The following is a 27,958-nucleotide window of genomic DNA, read 5'->3' as shown; positions in this document are numbered from 1 at the left end:
GAGCCCATGAATATCAACTGGATTTGTGTAGCCCTTGTGTGAATTAGGTACTCTCAAAGTATGCTATGTTGAGCATGGAGTATCATTCCTCATGTTTCCTGAGCCACTGACTGCATGGCGTATCTTTCAGTGTGAGGTCAGCTGGTTCAGCCTGTGTTCTGTTGTGTTCCTGGCTTGGTGCTGTGTTACCATGGCAACAGGATACGAACACACATAAACACTGTTTATTCTGCCGGCAGCACACAAGGTAATGGGTAATCTCTTATCTTAAGAATCACAAGTACGTGTTCAACTTTAAGAAAGGTATATATAAAGACATTTAACAAAAAAAGGGGAGGGGGGACCTGGATTCCACGCAGAACCCGATGCATTTGGAATGGTAACGTGTCATAGAGGAAATCGCTTGTTTTGCCCTGGTTTTGGGCAATCGTCATTACCAGAGAAGTGGCCTGTGGTCGTTCCATGATGTTTGTGAGTATTACTGTGATTGTGTGGAATCCAGGGGAGGGGCATTGTTGCACATATATCTCTGTTGTCTCCTTTAGAATGAAGACAGAATGATTATCACTCATCAAAAGACTGAGGATACATACATGATTCACAGTCACATCATACCCTTTAAGGCATTTTGTCTGCGTACTCATTTCAGAAAGACTGGGACATTGAGCAATTTCATCTGACACCACTGTCCCGTACCCAGTGATGTCCTTTGAAGGTCTTCAGAGGCACAGTAGCCTTGGGGTTAAAAATCCCCCTGCTTTAAATTAATGTTCCACATTTGATCTGAGATCAATAGCTGAGCTTTACTTAATCAAAGTTGCTTTCTCTCTCTCCTTCTGTCTTTCTGTCTTTCTCTCTTTTTTTCGTCACCTTGCCCCTTGGCTCTCCTCACACATCAGGATTGACGTTTCAATTAAATCATTCATTAAACTGAAGTTGTTCATCAACCAGCCCATGATGATCTCTGTGTCATTAATTGAACGGCTGATAAAAGCCATGGTTGTGGTTTCCGGGCAGAGCACCTGTTGTACCTGCCATCAGCTCCTCATGTGTTGGGTGCAGCTGGCAACCCAGCTGGGTGTGCTGGTTCTGCTCCATGCCCCGTGGACCTCTACCATCACCACTCACTAGGAGCCACAGTAGCAGACTGGTGACAAACAGCCCTCCAGGCCACAAATCCTCATTCCAGCCAGACCTTTGCTGTACTCCAACCGAGCCCTTAGACCTAGCTCCAGCCCTAACCCTAACCATAACCATAACCCTAGCTTCATGTCCACACCCCTGCTCAACCCTATCCCTAGCCATATCCTAATCCTTACCCCCAAACCTAGCCATAACCCCTACCCTAGCCCCAGCCCCAGCAGCAGTCCTAACCCTAGCCCCAGCCCCAACATCACCCTCTGGCCATAGTAGAAACCTCAGCGCTCCAGTCCAGACAGAAGCCCAGTGGTAGGATAGGTCAGCCCCTGGCTGTGGGACCGGCCAGAGCAGGGGTACAAGAAAGCCCCTCTCTTCGCGTGTCTCTCTCAGCACTGCGGGCTGCTCCTCTCCACGATCTGTGGGCCTGGCCATGTTTGATTGCTGTTTGTTCTTCAGGGAGAGAATTGCTGTAGTGTTTGCCCTGTGGAGTGGAGAGGAGAAGAGGAGCGTTTTGTTTGAAGAGCCATCACGCTCTCAGGGCCCTGTCTCTCTCTCTCTCTCTCTCTCTCTCTCTCTCAGGTTTGCTTTCCTGTTTCCCTCTCACTCAAATTTACGGGCCCTCCGTTGCTAAGTTACGGATGCGCCCAGCAGGTCCTCGTCAAAGCCAGTGACCAGGATGTACTCTCAGAATCTGGCTTGGACCACAAGCCAGCCACAAGCTCACCCAGGCACTATAAAATACGCCTGTATTTCACTGTCTACTTTTAAAACAAACAAGAGTAATACAATCTAACAGTGGCCAAAACTGTATCCGTAGCAGCTACACGGAAGTTAAGTAAGTGTTGACATTAAATGTTATCAAATAACACACAACTTGTTAACGGGCTAGACCCATGCAGTAGCAATCTGTGACCTGAGTGTGCTGAAGTACCACTTTCCTCCTCTACCTATCCACTATATAACACACAGGCTAATTACTGCATAATGACTTTATGAGAGTTGTGGGTTTGACTCAGCAGGAAGCAACTGGTCTGTTTTACATCCAGCTGTAGCAGCATGCCCCTCTCTGCCCTGCTCTGCCCCTCCATGCTCTGCTCTGCCCTGCTCTTCCCCTCTCTGCCCTGCTCTTCCTCTCTGCCCTGCCCTGCTCTGCCCTGCTCTGCCCCTATATGCCCTGCCCTGCTCTTCCCCTCTCTGCCCTGCCCTGCTCTTCCTCTCTCTGCCCTGCTCTTCCTCTCTGCCCTGCCCTGCTCTGCCCTGCTCTGCCCCTATATGCCCTGCCCTGCTCTTCCCCTCTCTGCCCTGCCCTGCTCTGCCCCTCTATGCCCTGCCCTGCTCTTCCCCTCTCTGCCCTGCCCTGCTCTGCCCCTCTATGCCCTGCCCTGCTCTTCCCCTCTCTGCCCTGCCCTGCTCTGCCCCTCTATGCCCTGCCCTGCTCTTCACTTCTCTGCCTTGCCCTGCTCTGCCCCTCTATGCGCTGCTCTTCCTTTCTCTGCCCTGCCCTGATCTTCCCCTCTCTGCCCTGCCCTGCTCTGCCCCTCTATGCCCTGCACTGCTCTGCCCCTCTCTGCCCTGCCCTGCTCTGCCCCTCTCTGTCCTGCTCTGCCCCTCTCTGCCCTGCCCCTCTAGTCCCTGCACTGCTCTGCTCCTCTCTGCCCTGCCCCTCTCTGCCCTGCTCTGCCCCTCTCTGCCCTGCCCTGCTTTCCCCTCTCTGCCCTGCTCTGCCCTGCTCTTCCCCTCTCTGCCCTGCCCTGCTCTGCCCCTCTCTGCCCTGCCCTATCTGCCCTGCTCTGCCCCTCTATGCCCTGCACTGCTCTGCCACTCTCTGCCATGCCCTGCCCCTCTCTGCACTGCCCCCTCTGCCCTGCTCTGCCCCTCTCTGCCCTGCCCCTCTCTGCCCTGCCCTGCTCTTCCCCTCTCTACCCTGCCCTGCTTTGCCCCTCTATGCCCTGCCCTGCTCTGCCCCTCTATGCCCTGCACTGCTCTTGCTCTCTCTGCCATGCCCCTCTCTGCCCTGCCCTGTTTTTCCCCTCTCTGCCCTGCTGTGCCCCTCTCTGCCCTGCCTTGCTCTTCCCCTCTCTGCCCTGCTCTGCCCCTCTCTACCCTGCTCTACCCCTCTCTGTCTGCCGCCCTGCTCTGCCCCTGCTCTGCCTTGCCCTGCCCCTCTCTGCCCTGCTCTGCCCCTCTCTGCCCTGCCCTGCTCTTCCCCTCTCTTCCCCTCTCTGCCCTGCTCCTCCCCTCTCTGCTCTGCTCTGGGTGAAACCATGACTCACTGCACAACTCAAATCTTGGCTCCAGGCTCACTGTGAGATGAACGGTGCACATGCAGGCCAGCCTGCCTGCCTGACACACAGCGAGAGACAGAGGGGCTGTGTGGTTAGGAGAGGAGGAGGAATCAGGGGGTGAGGTAAGGTACAATATTATTGGCTGCATCCAAAATGGCGCCCTATTCCGTACAAAGTGCACTTTAGGGGGCCGTTATGCAACCTTTGGTTATAGGGAGTGCTGAGGAGTAAAGAGATTTGGACTGTTGGGGAGTCTATTGAAACAGTACGTAACCCCAGGAGATAACTGTGTTGAGTTGGGCCATGCTTAACCTCTAAGTTCTATAATCCGTTTTGGCATTGGCCTGTTCTACTGCTTGAGTGCTCTTGCTCTGAGTCTCAGTTAATGTGACAAGATGGATGATGAAACCATGGAAAAGGGCTACCAGCTAAGGCACCCAAAGTGATCAGGAGTGTCTTTCATAATACTTTCTAATGAAGTCCAACGGAAACTAGATATTTGTTATTCTAATGAGAGAATGGCGTGAGTGTGACCGAACTGGGGTCGATTGCGCAGCTCAATACTGCATTATCCCTCTGAGGTAAAGCCTAGGGATTATATCTGGGAGCTAACAGAAGTCTTCAGGTCTCAGATACTGTTAGTCATCTCAACCATCCACTTCCCCTTTACATGAGCACTACACTGTATGTATCCATCATCGTGACGTACAGTATCTGTGAATGGGTGTGGTGCCCCTGTGAGTTACTGGTCTGGTATAACCGTTGGCAAGGAAGTATGTTGACTCTCCGTGGGTGGGAGGTCCACCTGCAGTCCTGCTTGCTTTCTCTCTCATGACGTCCCCTGAGCACCTCCTCCCCACAACCTCCCCCACCTCCCCCATGTACCTCAGCCTGTCAGGTCAGACAGCAGACTCAGGGAGGGAAAGTCACTCAACAACCCTGAGGAATCTCTGTCTACTACAGTAGGGATCGATGGGCCCCTCTCCTTCTGTTGTCTGATCATCTATGATCACTCCAGTGTTAATGCTAAATTGTAATTATTTCGACACTATGGCCTATTTATTGATTACATCCCTAATCGTACTACATTTGCACACACTGTATATAGATTTTTCGATTGTGTTATTGACTGTACGTTTGTTTATCCCATGTGTAACTCTGTGTTGTTTGTGTCGCACTGCTTTGCTTTATCTTGGCCAGGTCGCAGTTGTAAATGAGAACTTGTTCTCAACTGGCCTACCTGGTTAAATAAATGTATAAAAAATCTATTGTCCTTCCTTGTCACTGTAGCATAACCTGGCTGGCAGGGGAACTGTTTGAGCTCTCTCTCTCTGAGGGGTTGTTGTTTTGGAGGGGCTCTGGGGCCCTAGGGTGGGAGGGAGGCAGGGTGCTGCTTGGTCGGACCGACTGGCTGTGTGTGTGTGTGCTCGCGTGTGTGTGTGTGTGAACAAAGGCTCCATTTGAGGTGTCAGGCGTTAGAGCGATGGGGTGGGGGCACCAGCAGGGCCGGACGAGACTGCGTCCTATGTCTACCTACACAGATGAATCATTGGCCATCTGACTGGGAGACTAGGAGACTGTGATAAATGGACATATCTAAAAGGTTTTGGGCAGTTAAGTGTATACTAAGTGGCATGGTTAATGAGATACATGGTGTGTGCGGGCGTGCGTGTGTACGCGTGCGCATGCGCATGTGTGTGTGTGCATGTGTGTGAGGGTGTGTGTGAGTGTGTGAGTGAGTGAGCGCGGCTACTTAGTTATCATGCAGAGGACAGGGAATATTCAACCAGGGCTACAAACAGGTAGATCAAAAGTATTGGTACAGGTGTCTGCAACCAAAGGAAGCAGAGAATGAGAGTGTGTTGATCTGTAGGTGTGGGTTGGTCCAGCCAGACAGATGTGATAGTGAGCTGTCACCTGGTGTTTCCCTTGGCAGGCTCTCAGGATGTTTTTCTGTTTGCTTCATTCTGCCTCGCTAGCTTCCATCAGCATGGGAAAGAAACGACTGGCACAACACTTTATTTGTGTTTGCCGTTGCTCATTTTTACGATGTTTGGGGAAATAAGGTTTGGGTCATGCTTGTGGTTGATTTCATGAGCTTAACATGTTCTTTGTATTTTGTTTTGGATGTATGATTAGCAAATAAGTGAATGCTTTGCTCTTGGCAAACAGTTGAGGTGTTAGTGGTTTCCTCCAAAAAGATCCATCAAGCTCTTTCTGTGACTGCCAGTTCATTTCAGGAACAAAATGGTAGAGTTGAATAAATAGAGAAAGTCAATAGAGAACAAAAGACAGTGAAAGAAGTGATGGACCTGCATGTCTAACAGCTATTCTCATCTGAATAACAACAGCTTTTCTCACATTCACATCCTGACAAACTCAGAAAGAAACAGAGTTTTACCAAAGTTCTATCAAACGTTCTAATATTTAGACAAACAGACTAATAGTTTGATTAGCACTACTCTCTCTTAAAAAAAATATGTAATACAGGGCCGCTTATAAATCCTTACAGGCCTGTTAATATCTTATGTAAATTACTACTGCTAAACCTGTTGACTAGAATAATACGTCTTCCAGTAGAAATAGTGACTGAAGAATCTGTTGAGCCACAGCCTAGTTCAGTCGTGACCTGTGAACTCTGCGTGGCATGCCCTTCGTAACACACCGTCCTGGGCTCGGTCCTCCCTCTCTTTCCTCTCTCTCCGCTGTGAGATGTGTGTGGGTTAATTAATCTCTCTGTGGTTTCCGTGGGGATATTGGAGGCTGTTATGCAGACATGCATGGGAAGGCTTTGTCGCAGCCTGACTGTATGTGTTTGCTCATGGCAGGGGAGGGAGAGAAGAGAAGTAATTTTTATTTTGGTAGTTCATTCTCGGGGCGGACAGGGTGGATGAGAGTTGGAGGACAGGGAGGTCGGTTCAGTGAGGATTTCACCTTCAGCCAATAATTACAAAAAAAAACTGCTTTGTTTTGAGAAACTTTTCTCAGTTGTCACTGGGAGCGCACAGAAAAACAGGAAAGATGTATGCATAATACCCAATTTGAGGTCAAAGCATACAGTATTTGCAACCGCTATAAAAGTACTAACAGCTGTAAAGTAAGCAATAAATATATCCGCGATGCATAAACAACTGAGTTAGTAAGTGAATAAAAGTTGTCAGAGCTAAAATGGAATCAGATTTGAAACTTAATCAACAAAGAATGAATACTTAAAGACGCTCGGAACCAGTTAACACACCTCTCAACATTTGCTTGGTTGTATTTGTGTCGGTGTCGATTGATGCAGGTTTCATTTATTACTGTTGTTGGTATTGAGAAACACTGGCTATGTTGTTTCGTTGTGCCAGGTGGTTCAAGCTCCTTCAGCGCTCTCTTGTAATGTTTAACTAGCCATTGTGACTGTTTTAGATGTAAGGCTAGTCAAAGGGGAAGGGGGGTTATGTTGAACTGGCAAAACACACACACACACACACACACACACACACACACACACACACACACACACACACACACACACACACACACACACACACACACACACACACACACACACACACACACACACACACACACCACACACACACACACACACATATACACACACACACTCACTCACACACACTTTCCTTCCTACTCTGTGAGCCTAGAGGGATTAGTGATCATTTCTTGGCAGTGAGCCTGGTTTCTACGGCACTCATCTGATCTCATATCTTAGGAGCTTCTATTGTGCTAATTCACGTTACGCACAAATTCAGAGTTTGAAGTGGATGGATAATGTAGTAAAACATAACACACAAAAGCTTGGCTTGGCCCTTTAGAATACATTTGTAGTTGCAGAAGTTACAAAAATAGGTCTCTCGCAGTTATGTTAGTTTCATTGCCCAATTATTTGAAACCCTCTTTTGTTGATTTACAACCAATACACCAGTGGTATTACTACAGTCACCATGGCAACATCGGACGCCACTGTGAATATGAGTGAATCTACAGTCTAAGAGCATTGAGTGTTTCTAGGGTTAGGGACTCTGGGCCATGTTTCATTTCACGTCTGGGCTGCAAAACAACAGAGTGATGGGAGTATTGGCAGTCCCACTGCAGCTAATCTCCTTGTAGTACTTCAGCCCACAGCGACCGAACAAATGGCCGGCCCAACGGCTGGCTGGGAAGGTGGGTGGCTGGGTGGGTGGCAGTGGCATTTGGTGCCGTTCAAGATTAGGGTGGACAATTTATTTATTCATTAGCATGGCCTTCTATTACAGCATAGTGGATGACTGTCATTCATATTCCATTCACCCAGCTCAATGTAACATTGATAGGTTTAGGCTAATACCTGATACTTGAGTTTGCCCTATACCCGTCATGAGGTTCCTACAACCTAGCCTACAAATTCGTTTTTAAAGTTTATAACGTAGGTGCACAGGTTGAGAGACAAATTAGAGTAATCAAGATGACAGACAGTGACACATTTAACACAAATGCACACTCTCGCCTGCATCCAGCTGTTCTGGAGTATAAACATTAGTCCAAACACTTGCAAAACATTCCGCTTTGCAACTAAAATAAGAGTTTCTATTGGACAAAATCAGGTTGGTCCCTCCCCTTTTCGTTCCGTTTGCTTACGTTTAAGAAACGTTTTGTAATAGAATGAATACACCCCTTATCACTAGCACACGCAGTTCACATATAGTATCGCTCCTTGCATAATTCCTTCTCTCATCTACGTGCTCTCCTTCTCTCACCTTTTCCCTTCACTTGTGGACTTTAGTGAACAACAGCTATCTGTGACCAGGCGCAAAACCCTTTCCAAGACAAACCTTCATACCATAACCGCTAACCGCTACACAGCCTATATCGTTGTCACCATATTAACGTTATAGTCAAAAAACTGCAACTACAACTACCTACAACTTATTAAACCCACAATCCAATCCATGTGTACAAACACGCAGTTTAGCAGTTACACCGGTGGGCCCCTGTGGGAATACATTTATAAAACCGAAGGCTTACCTTGACTTGGAAAAGTTGTCGTGTTTGATAGCCTTAGCCAGCTAGCTCACATAAATAGGATTCCTCTCTGTTTGAGTCACGTTGTTGAGTAAGCTACATTAGCTGCATTAGCTAAGTATGTGAAAGGTAAACTAAGAAGAGAAAAAATACAACGAAATATAGCTAGCTCTCTCTCTATATATAAATGAATCTGTTCAAAACTGTTCAACTATTGTCTTTCTTTCTTTGAGTCAACTAATCACCACAGTGTATGCATTGCAGTTTTATCTACAGCTGTAGCTTATGCTTTCAGTACTAGATTCATTATCTGATACTTTGATTGGATAGACAACATGTCAGTTCATATAGCAAGAGCTCTGATAGGATGGAGGGAGTCACAATTACAGATGTAGATCTTAATTTGATCACCCTGTTATAGGAGAAGTTTCCAACAATGCAGGAAATGTAAAATGTGTAATGTATTTGAGGTTTAAAAGGGTTTTTAAGTTTGTAATTTCCACTTAGAAATCTCAGTCTTGATTTTCCCTTACGAAAAATATATCAAACCATAAAAAATGTTGTTTAATTATATCCACATAATAATTCACATTTCCAGTTGGTGCAGGATCATTTTCCTGCTGTAGCAAACTGTCTCAAATTAATATCATACATCTGTACTGTGTAAGTCTATGGAAGGAGTTGAGAACCGTGAGCCTCTCAGGCGGCCCATCTAGCCTGACGATACATGCGAACAAGAACACTACTCATAGAATATTCATCACCTTCTCCATCATGAGCACGCTAACCATCACCGCTGATAATTCCCCAGTGGCCTACTCACTCCTCCCTAGTCTCCTAAAACCTTTCTCTTAAGGTCTATGGTACCATTGTGTACTTTCCTGTGGTTTCCTCTTCAGCCAGTGTATCGTTGCCTTCAATGTTTTCTTTCATCTTTGCTTTCAGCCACATGAGAATGATTTAATACCCTGCAAGTTGTCATCACCGTCTGTGTGCGTCTGAAAAACCTGGTCCTTCTTCCACCCTTATTATCACATTAACATGTCAACGTCCAGTTTGATGATAACCCAGTAAATGGGTTCAGATTGCCTCTTAGTGCTAATGGAATGTCCTGCTCCGTAAGTGGAGCCCTGCAGTGGACCAAGAATCTCATCCTGCGGGAGGGGACCTGGGATCCATGTGAACTGTGTTAAAAGCTCAAGTGGATGGCAGCGATGGCACAGGTCTCCCCAAGTCTGGTCTGGCAGTTAATCCCTCCAAGGAAAGAGTTATGTAGTCCGGCCGTCACTTTAACCAGTGGCCAGTATTTACAACAGAACAGCCCCAGTAGACAGAGCAGAGCAGACAGAGTATGTGTCCCAAATTGCTCCCTATTCCCTATAGAGTGCACTAGTTTTGACCAGTAGTGCACTCTATAGGGGATAGGGTGCTATTTGGGAGGCAGCTAGAGTGGTAACCTGGGAAAGGGAGAAGAGGAGTGCACCACGTCCTCCACACACTCTGGACCTTTAATGGTTTCCATGGAAAGATGCCAAACTCACCTCAGACCCTTTCTCCTCTCTTACTTTCCTTCGTTCTCTCTATCTCTCATTGGGGAAGCTACTTTCTTATCAGACTAAAAGTGAGCATTCCTCCTTCCTCCTTTCCTTAAAAGGTTACACAATTCACTGAGGGAAGAGAGACAGGAGATGCCCTTAGAGTACTGAAGTAAAGTTACTCATCTGTCATGACACCGTGTGCCACACACAGCAATCGCTTCGGGATATCGTTCTCGTTCTCCTCCTCCTCCTCCTCCTTGTTCAGAACACTTGTACAGGACCACCATTTTGTTATTCTGCATTTCTTCATCTCTGATTTAAGCTAAAGGGTCACCACTGAGGTTATTGCAACATGTTCACAGAAGAAGAAGACAGTGAGGGGAGTTAGTCAGGAATGAGTGGGAGCTTTTAGAAATTGATAAAAGTTTGTCTTTACTTAGACTATCCAGTCTTGGTGTTGGATGATTATGAACTGTATTCTACTGCACTGTCAGTCTCTTGTCACCATTATGTATGCTTGAAATTGCAGCCAAGTGTTTTTCCTTCTGGTAGCCATCTTCTTCTTGTTCAGGGCCCTCCTACCCTGTTCCTGGAGAGGTACCGTAGACCTGATCACCGACAACGACGAGACAGCCTATAGGGAGGAGGTCAGAGACCTGGCCGGGTGGTACCAGAATAACAACTTATCCCTCAACGTAACCAAGACTAAGGAGATGATTGTGGACTACAGGAAAAGGAGGACCGAGCACGCCCCCATTCTCATCGACGGGGCTGTAGTGGAACAGGTTGAGAGCTTCAAGTTCCTTGGTGTCCACATCAACAACAAACTAGAATGGTCCAAACACACCAAGACAGTCGTGAAGAGGGCACGACATAGCCTATTCCCCCTCGGGAGACTGAAAAGATTTGGCATGGGTCCTGAGATCCTCAAAAGGTTCCACAGCTGCAACATCGAGAGCATCCTGACTGGTTGCATCACTGCCTGGTACGGCAATTGCTCAGCCTCTGACCGCAAGGCACTACAGAGGGTAGTGCGTATGGCCCAGTACACCACTGGGGCTAAGCTGCCTGCCATCCAGGACCTCTACACCAGGCGGTGTCAGAGGAAGGCACTAAAAATTGTCAAAGACCTCAGCCACCCCAGTCATAGACTGTTCTCTCTACTACCGCATGGCAAGCGGTACCAGAGTGCCAAGTCTAGGACAAAAAGGATTCTCAACAGTTTTTACCCCCAAGCCATAAGACTCCTGAACAGGTAATCAAATGGCTACCTGGACTATTTGCATTGTGTGCACCCCAACCCCTCTTTTTACGCTGCTGCTACTCTCTGTTGATCATATACGCATAGTCACTTTAACTATACTTTCATGTACATACTACCTCAATTGGCCTGACCAACCAGTGCTCCTGCACATTGGCTAACCGGGCTATCTGCATTGTGTCCCGCCACCCACCACCCGCCAACCCCTCTTTTACGCTACTGCTACTCTCTGTTCATCATATATGCATAGTCACTTTAACCATATCTACATGTACATACTACCTCAAATCAGCCTGACTAACCGGTGTCTGTATGTAGCCTCCCTACTTTTATAGCCTCGCTACTGTATATAGCCTGTCTTTTTACTGTTGTTTTATTTCTTTACTTAGAGCCTGTAAGTAAGCATGGTTAGAGCCTGTAAGTAAGCATTTCACTGTAAGGTCTACACCTGTGGTATTCAGCGCACGTTACAAATAAACTTCGATTTGATTTGACCACCCTGTAGGTTTTCACTCCAACCCTAATCTATATTATTATTAGAACCTGATTCGAATAATTAGCTGGTTGATAAGATGAATCGTGTTAGTTACAACTGGAGTTGGAGTGAAAACCTACAGGGGGTTAGCTCTCCAGAAACAGGGTTGGAGTGCCCTGTTCTAGTCAATTAACTTTTAAACAGACTTTGCCTGCTGCCTCTGTCCACCTGTCTGATCCATAGCCTTAGCCTACAGTATATTATGATATTCTCTATTAAAGGCTCTGGTCTGACCTATAGAGTGAGATCCCACAGAAGAAGTCTGGAGTCTAGACTGAGGATCTCTGACCTCTGACCATTGAGCAATTTTTCGTTTCAGTGGTCGGTTTTCCCAGCATCTCTGCCCTTCTTTGAACCTGGTCTCTGCCTGGTCTTTGCATCACTGCCCACCTCCTCCTCTTCCTCCTCCTCTCTAGCAATGTCTTTAAACCCCATGACTCATCTGAGCCGTATTGTTCACAACACCACCTAATAGGCTGGCTGTAGGGTAAGCAAACATTCTACTTTCCCTCTGCGTTGGTTGGCTCTGGTCTGTTAATGGTTTGTTAGTCCACAAGCGACAGCTCATAGAGCAAAGGGTTGAGCTAACAACAGGTCAATGTTACACTTACTGTTACAGATGTCAGGTCTGTTGACGGTCATTCGGTTACGAAATACAATTTTCCTGATGTTTGACATGTTGTTTTTTTGGTCTCTGATTGGTAAAGGAGTGTCAGAAAGTCAAAGGAAGGAGTTTGTGTTTAGCCTAAAGCTAAGTCTCAGTCAGACATACACAGTGCTTGTTTTGTTACAGAGATCAATGAGACTGTGGTTGATAATGCACTGTAAATGAAGGCAGATGAACCATCGTGGTTTTCATCAAAAAGTTGAAGAACAGAGAAATCAAATACTTCCTCTCCTCATCCCCAATACAAGGGACTCAGTTTTCATGATACCAGACCAGGATGTCTTCTGAGCCTTATGAAAAGATTGACAACATAATTACAGCTTTGATATCATTAATAAGATAAATGGCATCCATTCCTCTTCTCTTCCATTCATCTTCCATTCCTCTTCCATTCCTCTTCTCTTCCATTCCTCTTCTCTGCTATTCCTCTTCTCTTCCATTCCTATTCTCTTCCATTCCATCTCTCTTCCATTCCTCTTTTCTTCCATTCCTCCTCTCTTCCCAGGTGGTTCTTGTTTTCAGTCGCATGCAGTTTGTTCATCAGTAAACATTTCTACCCATAAAATAACTTTTTGTTCTCAAGTACTTGTTCTTTAAAATATGCAGCTCTGTATTGTGCTATTAATTTTCCAATGAGTATTGTTGTTATCTTATTATTAACAAGATAAAAAAATCTAACCAAAGCTGAATTGTCTTGTATGGCTTTGGGAAGTTTCCCTATTCCTTTCACTAATGATAGTAAAGTTGACCGGAAGAAAATACCTTTAAATTATAACACTCAGTGAACATTTTCAGGGCTTGGACTGGATACCTAGCATCTGATGACCAATGTCCACCACTTGCATGTTGTGGATCCATGCAGTGAGAAGGTCTGGTTGAACTGATTCTAGACAGTGAAGGGTTAACTCCGGGAGGGCAGCTGGAGATGAGAATTCCTCAGTGGCCATGGATGAGAGAAGAGGAGAGGCCTGGCTCAGCCTGGGGAACATGGCAGTGGGTGTCCCCTTCACTCGTGTTCACTCACTCACCCATCTGGAGTGGTACACTTCTTCACCTCCGCACCGGCCTGCCAAGCAGTGGGGTCCACAAAACACATAGGAGTAATCCATATAATACAACAGGAATGGATTTTGTGGAGAGCAGAAAGGGGGTAATGCTCTGTGTTTTCTAAATGGGGGACCGGGAGGGCTTTTCAGACAGAAAACATGCTGATTACTGTATTGTACAGGGCCTTTTGATTCCTCCGCCGGCTCTAATCCCCAGGACACAACAGTCCCCCTGTCTCCCACCAATGGCAATTGAGCCTCTAAAGAGACTTCTATTACCAGCCAGGGGGGATTAATTCTCAACCCGATCAGTCATTAAAGAAGCCAGAACCGGCTGAATTGGAAACCGGTGGGCCAGTCCTCCACATGCTTTTGACTGTTGTGTCTTTCTTCATAGAAAACTGGGTTCACAGTTTGTTGTTTCAAAACAATGTGTAGGCTTGAATGAATAAAGCCTCCCCACTATAGAGTTTTCTTATTTTTCCTCTTCTTCTCCTCCTGGCTTCCATGGAATGCAATTAAAGAGGGGAATTTGATGGAAAAATGGGGCTGCTGAGCGAGTGGGCCAGTGAGCTATTATCCCTCAGATAGGTCTGAATGGGTCACCCCCCTCAGAGCACACAAAAGGAGTGGCCAGGGCTGAGCTGTGCTGGAGAATGGCCCCATCTGAAGAATGCTAGCCAACAGTATAACCAACTAGCAGCTTGATGCATGGCTTTCTTCCTGTACCTCCACCAAGGAGGATGCACTCTGGAATCTTAAGCACTGTCACGCTCGTCGTACGAACTGGAAGCATACTCGGACCAACGTGCAGCGTGATCTAGGTTCCACATATTTTATTTAAGTGAAATGCACAAAACAATAAAGAATAAACGAAACATGACAAAGTGGTGCACATGCACAAAACACAAAATACAAAATAATATCCCACAAACACAGGTGGGGAAAATGCTACCTAAATATGATCCCCAATTAGAGACAACGATTCCCAGCTGCCTCTAATTGGGAATCATACAAATCACCAACATAGAAATAATAAACTAGAACCCCACATAGAAATAATGAACTAGAATACCCCCCAGTCATGCCCTGACCTACTACACCATAGAGAAACAAGGGCTCTATATGGTCAGGGCGTGACAAGCACAATAAATAGTAACATGTAACATGAATTGAATGAAGTAGTACACAGAAAACGGGGACCTGTTTTGGCTCATGAGCATCACTTTCAAAAACGAATGGCTAAAATTATACAAACGTTTGAGAGTGTATCTTTAATACAAGCAATCATTTCATTTCACATTATACAGCCTATAACGTACTAAACTCAGATATTATGTTTGATGCAGGGTGAGAAAAATATGTGTCTCTATTATCAATAGGAAAGAGAGGGAGGAGAGTTCCTCAATATCACAAGCTGAGCTTATGATTCAGAAACAACTACAAAATCTCAGTTTTACATCAGCGTTCTGAACATACGCCTCCCAGTCTCTGGACAATGGTCGATTGAGGACACCGCTGGCAAATATCTGTGGGGCTAGAGCCTTCACTGTGCTGCATTGCTGTGTTGCGAGCTGAGCTGTGTGCCAGTCTGGGTAAATGGAGGCCCTTTAATATCCGGCAGGGGGACAAGGGGTGGGAGAGGGGTCAGCGTAAGAAGCTCACTGAACTGGCAGCCATGCAGGCCATTGTTGCTGTTTGTTAGCAGGTGTTTAAATGGAGGTCTTTCAGTGAGGCGACCCAATGCAACACAAGCCTCTGGCCTGCTGGACCCTGGGTGCCTCAGTCTCAACCCCTCACAGCGGTTTCATCAATTACATATTTTCAGCAGCCTGGGGAACAGGAGGAGGAGGAGGATAAATGGAGGAAGATTTGGGTGTAAGAGAAGAGCGAAACATACTGGACTGGACTCAGTGCCCCAAGAGAATGTACATTACATGCCAACTGATAGTCAGCTCTCAAGGTGTTGTGTAAGTGAATTCACTTGTTACTTTCTAATTACATTCAGAGAATCTGTCTTCTTTTGACACCTGTTAACACTTTAAAAAACTGTTTTGCAGTTTGCTGCCAATAACATTTTCCTTCCTCCCATGTCACCCCTGCCTGTGACACACAAGGGACCAAATAAAAAGCTCAGGTCTTACTCATTTTTACCACGTGCATATCAGGAAAAATCGTTACCCTGTCGCGTGGAGGTTAAAAAAAGAGGGCAAAGCCAAAGTGAAGTGAGTCTCCCCTCTATATTGGGCTGTGTGGTGGGGTTTACTTTACTGGTCACTGAGAGGGAGAGAGAAAGAGAGAGAGAGAGGAGAGAGATAGAGAGAGAGAGAGAGAGAGAGAGAGAGAGAGAGAGAGAGAGAGAGAGAGAGAGAGAGAGAGGGGTCAGTAGGAGGCTGGATAACTTCCCCACACAGCACCATGGAACCCTGCCCTGCTAATAGTTTCCATGCCAGGAGGGAGAGGAAAGGAGAGCAGAGCAGAAGAGGAGGAAAAGAGTGAGGGAGCGGTGGGAGACACTTCCTGTAGCTGGCTGGGTGCTGGCCACACCACAGAGGGAGACGGAGATGGAACAGCGGGTGCTGGACTGCAGTTGGTACTGCGGAGGAAGCTCAGTCAGCGAGCCCCTGCTGGGCATGGGATGGGGCCTGGGACTGAGGCAAGGCAGCCTCTCTCTCTCTCTGCCCAGCCACCAGCCTGGGCCATGCTGGTTTCCCCCCTTCCCCTGCCAGGCTGCTCCCTTTCCCAAATGTCATCAGGGCCGGGTGCAGGACAGAGGTTGTAGGGTACACTCTTAGAAAAAAGGGTTTCAAAAGGGTTCTTCTGCTGACCCCATAGGATAACCCATTTTGCTTCCAGGTAGAACCCTTTTGGGTTTCATTTAGAACCCTGGTGACAGCCAAATAACCTTTTCAGGACAGAGGGTACAGGGTGCAGGGCGAGAGCCTCTTAGCCTCAGGACTACAAACATCGGTCCATAGATTTCCTATAGGTTAAAGAATTCATTAGGTCTTTGATTTAATCAAATGTAGTGACATAGGATTATTTAACAGTAAGTAGACTTATGTCAGATAATTGCCATTTGATAAAATTACTACCTTCTCATTTCAAGTCAAGCATCCCTAAAACTGCTGGGCCCGGGTATGTAGTATGCAGTAAAGGTTAGCTGTGCATCACAGATTATACATGCTGGGGTGGCCTCTGTGGTACAGTAAGCGGGTGGAGAGAAAACCCTCGCTCTCCATTGGGGAGACTCTGACCCCAGATAGAACCCAACCCTAGCAGTGTTCTGTTTTACTCTATAGGGTAGTATGAAGGCTTGACATGCAAAGCCCTTCGACTACTAAAATAGGGGGTATGTATTTAGTGTGAGTCAACATCTCCAGCAAAGAGTCAGTCCACCATGCTTGACTGGAAAAGCCACAAGGGTCTTTAACTTCTTTATTGTGTAAGAAGGAGAGAAGATCTTATTCCAGAACATTCAACAGAGAAAACATTGCCACTAGTACACCACATTGAAAGTAATCAAGAGTCATATTTATGTTAAAAAGTCTGGGGATGTGATAGAAATTGCCTAGAACCATAGCAATCAATCACGCCAGTTTAGCATTGAAAAGTGTATAGAAAATGTTTGAACTTGGCTGTTGATCGCTGTTGATGCTGCTGCAGTGTAGCATCCCACTGGGCACTCACTGGTTGAATCAATGTTGTTTCCACGTAATTTCAATGAAATTACGTTGAACCAACATGGAATAGAGGTTGAATTGATGTCCGTGCCCAGTGGGATCGGATTCCATATTGGACAACCATGTTCATTCAGAGTTCAATAACTATTTGGACAACCGTCACATATCATCACTTCCCATCATGCACATCATCCGTCAGTGAACACATCATCTGAACACAATAATTGTAGAGAAACAGACTGGTTGTGCTGGTTGTCCTGAAAACCAGTGTGTATGTAATAGGGGTCATTGAGACCTGACTGTAACCTCTTGGGTGGACCCTGCGTGTGCTTTCCCCCCAGGCAGTTGGATAAGCCTTCTAAATTATTTATAATGTACAAAAACATGTTGTCGAACTTCCTCGACTCTGAAGTGCAGCATGCTGAAAAAACGGAGAACGAGTCCATAGTGCGTTTGAAGATGAGGCGGACGCAGACTGACAGTTTGGTTTGGTGTGTGTGTTTTTCTATTGCATCTGTCTTCCGCTGCGAGGTGAGCTCAGAGACAGAGAGAGAGAGACACGGGCGGGAGGAAACGCTCTGCGCCACGCCGCGGCCTTGAGACAGGGAGGGAAATCGGCTGCACATTGCGTGAGACTCAATCATTGTTTGGTGGTGTCTGTGACAGTGGTTGTCAACACAGCATTAATTAAAAAAGAATACAAGCATAAAATTTAAACATAAGGCCACAAAAGCCACAACTACCTCCCATATCAATTCTGAGTCCAGCCAAATAAGTCAATACAATAATACTTTCAAGATTTGTTTCCCAGCTAGAGATCCCCAACTATCTAAGGGCTTAAGTGAAATGGATTATTCAACAGATAGAAGCGTGAGGAAGTCATTCATTGGAAACCAAGCATGCCGGCATTAGATCCTGTTTCACATGACAGGGCCTGGCAGTCCTGCTCTGCAGATGTGCAACTTGGCATAATATTGAGTAATTTCTAAAATAACCCGTTTTTTTTCTAGTGTGTGTATGTGTGTGTGAGTAAGTGAGTGCTTGCAGGAGGTTTTGGGGGACAGCTGTAACGGAATCACTTCGGGTACCATAGTCCGCTACAAACCAGAGCAGTGGTACAAATGTTTTTCCAACGTGGCATAGATTTATCCAAGCATATTGGGAGTAAAAAAAAAACATTTTTCACTTCCTTAATACAAGAAACGAAAGAGGTTGTGACTCTTGTGCTTGAGTTTGGTTCCCAAGACTCATTTTATTCAAACACACTTGAGTAATGTTGGCAATGTTTAAACAATTTCAAAACTCTGACATTGATGTTCATGTAAAAGGGAGCACAATGAATACTTCTCCTTTGGGAAGTTTATCAGCCTATGCAGTTGTCTGTTTCACTGTTTTGTTTCTGACAAGACGTTTACTAAGATGTGGTCTCGGATCACTCTGGTTTAAGTGAGAAGACAGTCTATTCAACACCAGATAATGCAGGCGCTGAAATGCATTCGTTCTACATAGTTTCACATGGCAAGGGGTATTTTGCATCCCCTAAAGAGAAGGAGAAACAATGGCCTCTCACTCTGAATTTTCTAGAATGGATTATTGAGGAGGGTGAAGGGATGAACTACATTCCACAGGCCTGGTGGGAGAAAACAAGATGGCCGCCCGTCAGTGGGTGACATGTGGCTTTGTTGGCCCAGCAAGGGATGCCTCTCACGGCCATCAGTGTGTCAGAGCGGGTTACTTCTAATCACAGTTGATGGGTAGGGACCAGGGGACGGACTTGCTGAAGTAGGGAGGGAGGGAGAGAGCCACGGCAAGCACGGCTTCATGATTCAAATCACAGCCGGTTAAAAAAGGACCATGACCACACATTGACAGCTTAAAATTTCACGTTTAACTCAAATCGCAGGCAGTTAGGAGAGAGCCTTGAACCACCTCCACCCCACACAGGAGGACCGCCGCAGATCACATTTTTCAACCGTTGTCCCCATTCCTCACTTACCCTCCCTTCTGGACTTAACCTGACTGAATGTTACTATTGGAATGCCCATTGGAATGCCCAGGATGGAATTCCATTGAATGGCCACTGACCTGACTCACTGCTTAGTGTCGGCACAAGGCACATACTCAATGATTAGCAACTGGACCATGGTGACCGTAGTGCAGGAGATCGGACGTCTTGACCTGCCTGGGCCTTATGACTGGCACAGCTACTTATGGGAATGGGCGGGTGGTCAGGGAATCCCATTCAGAGCTGCCTGACCATTAGAAATGACCTCTCATTGTTTAGCCATGGTGGAACCAAGGAAGAATAGCAATGTGAGGGTTTACCTAGACAACTTTTCTCTTATTGAGTATCAAAAAGTTACCAAAAGGACGAGAATATAAAAAATATCTGTAGTATGGAGTTGTTGTTTCGATACAAAATTGCTCCAGTTTATAACTCAATTCAGGTTAGAACACATATTTATTTGAGAAGATTATATGGTTGCATCAGCTGGTGCCCAAATTCCTCAAATAGCAACTACTTACCTTACCTACCCTCCTCTGGTATGTTGTCCTCTTTTGACTCCACACCAGTCAATGCATGATCACTCTTTAGGAATATAAACATGAGTTTGGTGCCAACTCAGTAACTGTGATGTGAGATCTAAATATCTAAATATCCCTCATCCACACTTTTCATGTCACAATCAGTGTTCGATCCCTTTTTGTCCCCAATGTCATGTCTAATTTCTTGTGGCAATGATGGACAACCCAGAGTCAGACAGAAACATGCACACAGAGCATCACATCAGACATACAGGAGTTGTACTCTCATGACGTGGAGTCTCTCAAATCTCACAAACAAAGCAGAGCTAGCAACAAAATCATCAACAACTGACTTAGGCCAAATGTGACAACGGTCTTAGAAAAGGCTGCTTTGATCAGGTAATTCACCCCCGTACACAATTACAAGTGTTTTTTAACTGTCTAATTGCCTTGACCACTCACAGACTGAAATCATTCCACATGCATTAAGCTGAGTGTCCAAGTGTCACTGGTTGGACTGGATAACCTTCAGTTAAATACCCTGGCAGGGAACACTTCATCAGATTCATTTGTAGGCCACAGATTATTATCTCAATGCACCTGTAAAGTAGGAATGAGACATACAGTTTCTATGTGTGAATAGTAATGGTGACAAAGGGAAATCTTGTCTGTACTATTTGATGATGATGTAGAACTTGGTGTAAACCAGGCGCAAACTATATGTGCGGAAATGCAAAGCCATGGCCATATCTTTTGAGATGTATACCAGATAGACAATGACGTTTGTGTGAAGTAAAATCAAACGAGTGGGAATAGAATCCCCCTGATTTCTGCACATGTGCAGTCAGGATGTGGGACCTCTCTGCCAACATTCTGAGTGTTCCCCAGCTCACCACCACCACACATGGGAATCCTATAGCATTTATCTTCTGGCACAGGCCAACTAACAGTATGCTATATTTGTTTTCATAGCAATTTAATTACCACTATCCTTCTGCACAATAGACCAGGTCTTTATGTGAATCCTGAGTGATATGGAGTTCGTTAGAGACATAAGACTGTTTCCAATCCATCAGGGTGGTGGTGGTGCACCTGTTTAGACCAAAACACTGTGGCCGATGATGGCATGTCTTCTTCGTAGAGATTGAGGGTGTCAGTGGGTTCATGTAGCCTATCACATTGCTGTCCTAGATTGAACATAATTAGTCACTGAGCTCATACTTGCACTTAAAAACCAGCCAAAGTGATGGTGTCGAATTGTGTCTGACCACAGATTGACTCTATCATGGTGTTTTTTTTTTGCCAATAATTTTGTTACAGATGTGAAATGACATCCTCATGGCTTAGTTCATTGTCCTGAAAACATTGCTGGGATGTTCATGTAATGTTTCTGAAAAGATTGACTGTAGTGGCATTCCTTACATTTGAACAACGATATAATGACTATGTCCCTTCGTTAGCCCTATACTGTAAAAGTAACCAAATAAAGATAAGACGCCACAGCCATGTAACAGCTGGTGGACTGGGGAGAGAAGGATGGGAAAGGAAAATAGGCTGACTTGTCACTGGGACGCTGCCCTTCCCGGTGTGGCATTCGCTCCCTTTCAGGGGCCAGTCAGGGGCGAGGGGGGACCTATGAAAGAGCCTGCAACTGGGAGAAAGGAGCCTCTCAGGGCCCATTGTATGTGAATGCTGCAGCTCTTAGACCTGTCTGTCTCTCTATCTCCTCTCCAAGGCACAGGCTTTCAGCCTCTTCCTAACCCTCTCTCTCTCATTACCAAAGCAGCACGCCTGCTCTCTCTCTCTCTCTCTCTCTCTCTCTCTCTCTCTCTCTCTCTCTCTCTCTCTCTCTCTCATTACCCCAGCCCCACGCCTGCGCTCTCTCGCGCTCTCTCTCTCTCTCTCTCTTTCATTACCCCAGCCCCACGCCTGCGCTCTCTCTCTCTCTCTCTCTCTCTCTCTCTCTCTCTCTCTCTCTCTCTCTTTCATTACCCCAGCCCCACGCCTGCGCTCTCTCTCTCATTACCCCAGCCCCACGCTTGCTCTCTCTCTTTCTCTTTCATTACAACCCATCCCCCCATACACGGCTGTCTTGTATGTGTTATTGTTGACAAGTGCAATGGATGGTATGCAGTTGTGCTGACTCGTTTGTCATTGGATTTAACCCCTTTCGTTGTCCGTTGACCTTATTTGTCCATACACATCTCTTAACTTTAAGTTTACTTTCTAAGCTTCAATTCAAGACATGAAGAGTTTTTTTTTTCATAGCTGTGAACATGAATACCCTGCAGATGGGGTTTGCAGTCTTGCTAAATCTGTGTTCAGTTGTGAATTGACGGGTTAAGTTCTCCATTCCAAACATGATATTGAGGCTAGATCCCTCCGCCATCGCTTGGTCTAAGTGTAAGAAGTGTCTGGGATCACGGTTTGTTTTACTTCAGCATCCAGCCTATAATCGGAGAGATTTATATCCTGTTCTACCTCTGTAATTAAAATGCTTCCTAATACTTCACCCTAATATATATATATATATATATATATATATATATATATATATATATATATATATATATATATATATATATATAGAACATTTAACTTCCCCACATATCAGGACAACAGCAGCTATTGGGATGTCAGCATCAAACTGGAAACACAAGGAGGTTGCCATAGTGACAGTCATCACTCACACTCTACTCTAACCGTCTCTAACCATCTCCATTTCGGGCCAGTGTTTTTGTCCTCTGGCCAGATCAGGGCACGTTTCTTGGAGGAAGTCAAAAGGGAAGTCTTACATTTATCATTCACAGTAAAGTTACGAGTAGAAAGATGATTTAAAAATGAGAGGTTTAAACCGAGGGATGCTAAAATATATTGACATTTCAATCTGTCACAGAACAAAGACGTGTCAGTTTGTTGACAGGAAGACTGTATATCTACAGCACACACTCAATACTGTAGTTGCATTTATACACCAGACTATGGTTCAAACTATGGTCACAAGAGGAGACACAGAGTCCTCACTCCCTTAGCCTCCTCTGTTGAAGGCAGCACACTAGGAAACATGGCCACAGACAGACCTCCGTCCGTCCAGGCTGAGGAGTTCTATCCATGCTGTCATTCATCTGGAGATGAGAACCTCACCGCTGGCTCACCCACTGCCCAGTAGACAGATGCTTCCCAGGTCACGTCTCAGCTAGCACGCGTTGTATGGTCGACCGGTCGGCCCACTGGTCAGGCACCACTCCCTGCCTACAACCACTGTCTGACAGCTCCACTCTCAAACCAACCTGGACTCATTGGAAAAGCCTGGCTAGAGCCAGCCAGACAGAGGCTGACCAGGGGACAGAGGGCCTGGGCTTCCTGGCTGGTGGTGTCTGACTAGGCCTGCCCTTGAGCCCCATCACCCTGTTAAAATGGTCATCTACATGGCCCAGGAAGCAGGCTATTATGGCCGGTGTGATGAGAGGTGTAGCTGTGGGTCGCAGAGCAGACCAGCCAGGCAGGGAGCAGTGAATGAACTGTCTGGGAGTTAAAAATGGATTTTACTGCTGCTCCAGAGACCTAATGGCACTTCCCAATGAGGTCTAATGCATTTATGTATTTGTGGATTTATTGCAATTCAGCTCAATAAAACAGAGAAACGTAAGGGCAGAAGTTTTTTTGGAAAGATGATACATACATGTAGAAACCAGAAGACGTTAAAATTAGAAACACATTAAGTTTTCCTTGCTTTCAGCCTCAAGACGCTAATTGATCAACCATAATTCCGGCAACTGACCACACACATTGAAAGACGACGCAACTACCAGTATGAACTTGAAAGTCAATTAGTCTGTCAACTCAGAGAGTTTATGATTTTTATTTTCACAAATAGCTTGAAGCATTCATTTGACTTGCTGTGTTGTGTCGTGAGGACTCATAACAAAGGAGTCCATTAACACCCCATAATGATGCAGCCACTTGTTTCTCCTTGATTTACATTTACAACACAATTGTATTGATGTGTTACAATCTCTCACCCACAGAACTTAATAGACTAAACAAATAAGTCATTTGAGATTCCAGTCAAACTTGACTAATTTGCAGGCTTTCCCTGACTCAACCTTTGGTGTACCTCTTTGATCGAACAGAGTCTATTGTTAAGCTGTCAGAGCACCACCAGTTAATTTAACTTCAAATAGAGACCGAGGCACATGATTACTTGATGTTTTGTGGTACAAGATTTAAGGAAATAATTATTGTGGGGGATGTGAAATAGTTGATGGTGAATTCACCCATCACTGGGTGGCCCAGATGGTCTTAACCTGCCAGAGCAATACACAGAAACATGGAGTGGCTCACTCCCCTATTGAATGACTCTTGATTGGGCAAGGGTTCACATACTGTATAATATAGGCTACTGCTCAGTTCATGATATCTGTGCACTTGAGTTTCATTCAAATTATCTGTTTCGTTATGTTTCATTGACCCCCACCCCCCCTCCCCTCTGTAGCAACCAGGTGGGGCTGGTAGGATCACAGTGGAGCTTGGCAGAGCAGTGTCTACTGTGGCAGAGAAAGAGAGAGCTGTGGAGGGGGGGGGGGGGGGGGGGGGGTTAAACCCTGAGATCAAAGGCCCAGTGATGGACCAATAGGCTCTGCTAGATCATCAGTGCGACCTCTGTGCATCCATCAGGCATTAGGGTTCCGGATTGTGGCTAGAAGGGGACCGGTTGGTGAGGTTGGGCTGGGGGAGACTAGAACCAGCATAAACAAGAGCGGAAAACTGGGAGGAGGAGGAGGAGGAGGAAGAGGAGGAGGAGGAGGTGGAGGAGTGTTGGATTAAAACCCAACCACCCTTTCACTTCTACAAAACCACATGACGTTCATGTCCAAAGCCCTACATATTCAAAGGCATGTACTCCAGCCAGCTCCAACCCTGTGACACAGATGGAGACCAAAATATACAAGCACAGGCCGACCGGTCTCTCTGATGTTGCCATCAGTGTGGTGTGCTCTGCTGACAGAAGGAGTTAGCCATCAATCCTCTGAAGATAGAGATAGACAAGTCCACTCATATTTACTTTCATATGGTACACCGCCAACGGGCTGAAACAGACAACGGCTGTGAATCAGAACGATGTCTCTGTTATCCTAAAAGTATTGATGGCAGGAGAACCTTGTAGTATAGTGGATCAGTTGTCCCGTCACCCAGGATAAGAGTTAAATGGTGAGATGACACAAACCTCCTCTATATTAAAAACAAAAGCGAAGTTTTAAGTGCCAAGTAAGTATTGGTCTTAAGACTAAAAGGAAATTCATGAGCACCACAATGTGTACTTCACCAATGCACTACCAAGGTTTTCCAGCACACAGCTTTGACCTAATACAGTCGCTATGTTGGTCTATTGTACTTCCAACGATGTGTAAGCAAGTTTCTTTGGATTCCAACCTTATCACAGCCTAATTCATACTCTTAGAGTAGGTGCTCCCACAGCATTGGGATTTGTACTGCATACAAGATAATGTATTGCATTCTTCCCACCCCACACTAAGACATTACCCCATTCCACTACCCTTTCAAAATGTTTTATTATATTAAAGCAAGATTTGCTTTTATACTTACAACTCAATCAGGGTTGATTGAGTGTGTTTACACAGTAAAACAGCTCATCAAATGTATTTGTCACATGCACCGAATACAACAGGTGTTGACTTTAACGTGAAATGCTCATTTACGAGCCCTTCCCCAACAATGCTGAGTTAAAAAGTAAGAACAATTTGCAAATAAAAAAAGGGAATAGAAACACAACAAAATAACAATTAGGCTATATACAAGGAGGACTGGTAGTCAATGTGCAGGAGTATGAGGCAGTTGAGGTAACTCACATATATATATGTAAATATATATATACTACCGTTCAAAAGTTTGGGGTCACTTAGAAATGTCCTTGTTTTTTAAAGAAAAGCTATTTTTTTGTCCCATAAAATAACATAAAATTGATCAGAATACAGTGTAGACATTATTAATGTTGTAAATGACTATTGTAGCTGGAAACATCATATTTTTTATGGAATATCTACATAGGCGTACAGAGGCCCATTATCAGCAACCATCACTCCTGTGTTCCAATGGCACGATGTGTTAGCTAATCCAACTTTATCATTTTAAAAGGCTAATTGATCATTAGAAAACCCTTTTGCAATTATGTTAGCACAGCTGAAAACGGTTTTTCTGATTAAAGAAGCAATAAAACTGTCATTCTTTAGACTAGTTGAGTATCTGGAGCATTAGCATTTGTGGGTTCGATTACAGGCTCAAAATGGCCAGACACAAAGAACTTTCTTCTGAAACTCGGCAGTCTATCCTTGTTCTGAGAAATGAAGGCTATTCCATGTGAGAAATTGCCAAGAAACTGAAGGGGAGATCCATAGGGGAGATCTTCGTGGGCTATACTTGGCCTTGTCGTAGTAAGTTGGTGGTTTGAAGATATCCCTCTAGTAGTGTGGGGTGCTGTGCTTTGGCAAAGTGGGTGTTGTTATATCCTGCCTGGTTGGCCCTGTCCGGGGGTATCGTCGGACTGGGCCACAGTGTCTCCCGACCCCTCCTGTCTCAGCCTCCAGTAATTATGCTGCAATACTTTGTGTCGGGGGGCTAGGGTCAGTCTGTTATATTGGGAGTATTTCTCCTGTCTTATACTCTCTCTCTCTCTCTCTCTCTCTCTCTCTCTCTCTCTCTTTCTCTCTTCTCTTGGAGAACCTGAGCCCTGGGACCATGCCTCAGGACTACCTGGTCTGATGACTCCTTGCTGTCCCCAGTCCACCTGGTCGTGCTGCTGCTCCAGTTTCAACTGTTCTGCCTGCGGCTATGGAAACCTGACCTGTTCACCGGACGTGCTACCTTGCCCCGGACCTGCTGTTTTCGACTCTCTATCTCTACCGCACCTGCTGTCTCTAACTCTGAATGATCGGCTATGAAAAGCCAACTGACATTTACTCCTGAGGTGCTGACCTGTTGCACCCTCTACAACCACTGTGATTATTATTATTTGACCCTGCTGGTCATCTATGAACGTTTGAACATCTTGGCCATGTACTGTTATAATCTCCACCCAGCACAGCCAGAAGAGGACTGGCCACCCCTCAGAGCCTGGTTCCTCTCTAGGTTTCTTCCTAGGTTCCTGCATTTCTAGGGTATTTTTCCAAGCCACCATGCTTCTACATCTGCATTGCTTGCTGTTTGGGGATTTAGGCTGGGCTTCTGTATAGCACTTTGTGACATTGGCTGATGTAAAAAGAGCTTCATAAATAAATTTGATTGATTGATTGATTGATTGATTGAGTGGGAGGCCCCGGTGCACAACTGAGCAAGAGGACAAGTACATTAGAGTGTCTAGTTGGAGAAACAGACGCCTCACAAGTCCTCAAGTGGCATCTTCATTAAATAGTACCTGCAAAACACCAGTCTCAACAAGCAACAGTGAAGAGGCAACTCTGGGATGCTGGCCTTCTAGGCAGAGTTGCAAAGAAAAAGCCATATCTCAGTTTGGCCAATAAAAAGAAAAGATTAAGATGGGCAAAAGAACACAGACACTGGACAGAGTAAGATTGGAAAAAAGTGCTATGAACAGACGAATCTAAGTTTGAGGTGTTCGGATCACAAAGAAGAATATTCGTGAGACGCAGAAAAAATGAAAAGATGCTGGAGGAGTGCTTGATGCCATCTGTCAAGCATGGTGGAGGCAATGTGATGGTCTGGTGGTGCTTTGGTGGTGGTAAAGTGGGAGATCTGTACAGCGTAAAAGAGATCTTGAAGAAGGAACGCTATCACTCCATTTTGCAACGCCATGCCATACCCTGTGGACGGCGCTTAATTGGAGCTAATTTCCTCCTACAACAGCACAATGACCCAAAGCACAGCTCCAAACTATGCAAGAACTATTTAGGGAAGAAGCAGTCACCTGGAAATTCTGTCTATAATGGAGTGGCCAGCACAGTCACTGGATCTCAAGCCTATTTGGCTGTTGTGGGAGATAAAAATAAAAAGCGCCCATCAAGCCAATCCAACTTGTGGGAGGTGCATCCGGAAGCATGGGGTGAAATCTCTTCAGATTACCTCAACAAATTGACAACTAGAATGCCAAAGGTCTGCAAGGCTGTAATTGCTGTAAATGAAGGATTATTTGACGAAAGCAAAGTTTGAAGGACACAATTATTATTTAAATTAAAAATCATTATTTATAACCTTTTCAACGTTTTGACTATATTTCCTATTTATTTTGCAACTCATGT

The 27,958-nt window shown here is 45.5% G+C and overlaps 1 long non-coding RNA gene across 1 annotated transcript; it reads left to right on the top strand.

Annotated features, from left to right (window-relative positions):
• Positions 1-208: 208 nt before the first annotated feature.
• Positions 209-27,915, top strand: LOC145863008 (uncharacterized). The gene is made up of 2 exons (XR_014382328.1): positions 209-471; positions 26,424-27,915. It is a non-coding gene; the product is annotated as an uncharacterized LOC145863008 (long non-coding RNA).
• The last annotated feature ends 43 nt before the right edge of the window (positions 27,916-27,958 follow it).

Source organism: Salmo salar, chromosome 23, assembly GCF_965601325.2.
Source record: "Salmo salar chromosome 23, fSalSal1, whole genome shotgun sequence".
In the NCBI taxonomy this organism is placed as follows: Eukaryota; Metazoa; Chordata; class Actinopteri; order Salmoniformes; family Salmonidae; genus Salmo; species Salmo salar.
The sequence above is the reverse complement of the archived record's forward strand: the minus strand, read 5'-3'. Positions and strand labels throughout refer to the sequence as shown.